Here is a 276-nt window from a genome sequence, read left to right as displayed (position 1 = left end):
TCCCGCCTATGCCGGGGAGGCGGCGCCAGGCGGCTGCCCCGCCCCCGCCCCCGCCGCCTCGGAGCGGCCGCCCGCGGGGAGCTGTCCCTTCAGCACCCGCCGCTCCACGGGAGCCTCTTCCCGCAGGATTTCTTGCGGCGACGTGCCTGACTGATCCAGCTGCGTCGCTGGGATAAAGCTCGAGGAGCTTTCCGCTGCCAGGCGCTCGCCCGCGGGAGAAACCCTTGCCTCAGAGGCTGAACACACAGCACCGGTTTATCCCGGGACAAAGACTTG

At 70.3% G+C, this 276-nt stretch overlaps 1 protein-coding gene across 1 annotated transcript in view; it reads right to left on the bottom strand.

Annotated features, from left to right (window-relative positions):
* CRMP1 (collapsin response mediator protein 1) overlaps positions 1-276 on the bottom strand; it is a 105307-nt gene that overhangs the window by 99759 nt on the left and 5272 nt on the right. The gene's annotated exons all lie outside the window — the stretch shown is intronic.

Source organism: Gavialis gangeticus, unplaced genomic scaffold (genome assembly GCF_001723915.1).
Source record: "Gavialis gangeticus isolate Ggan-Ray unplaced genomic scaffold, GavGan_comp1, whole genome shotgun sequence".
NCBI lineage: Eukaryota > Metazoa > Chordata > Crocodylia > Gavialidae > Gavialis > Gavialis gangeticus.
The sequence above is the reverse complement of the archived record's forward strand: the minus strand, read 5'-3'. Positions and strand labels throughout refer to the sequence as shown.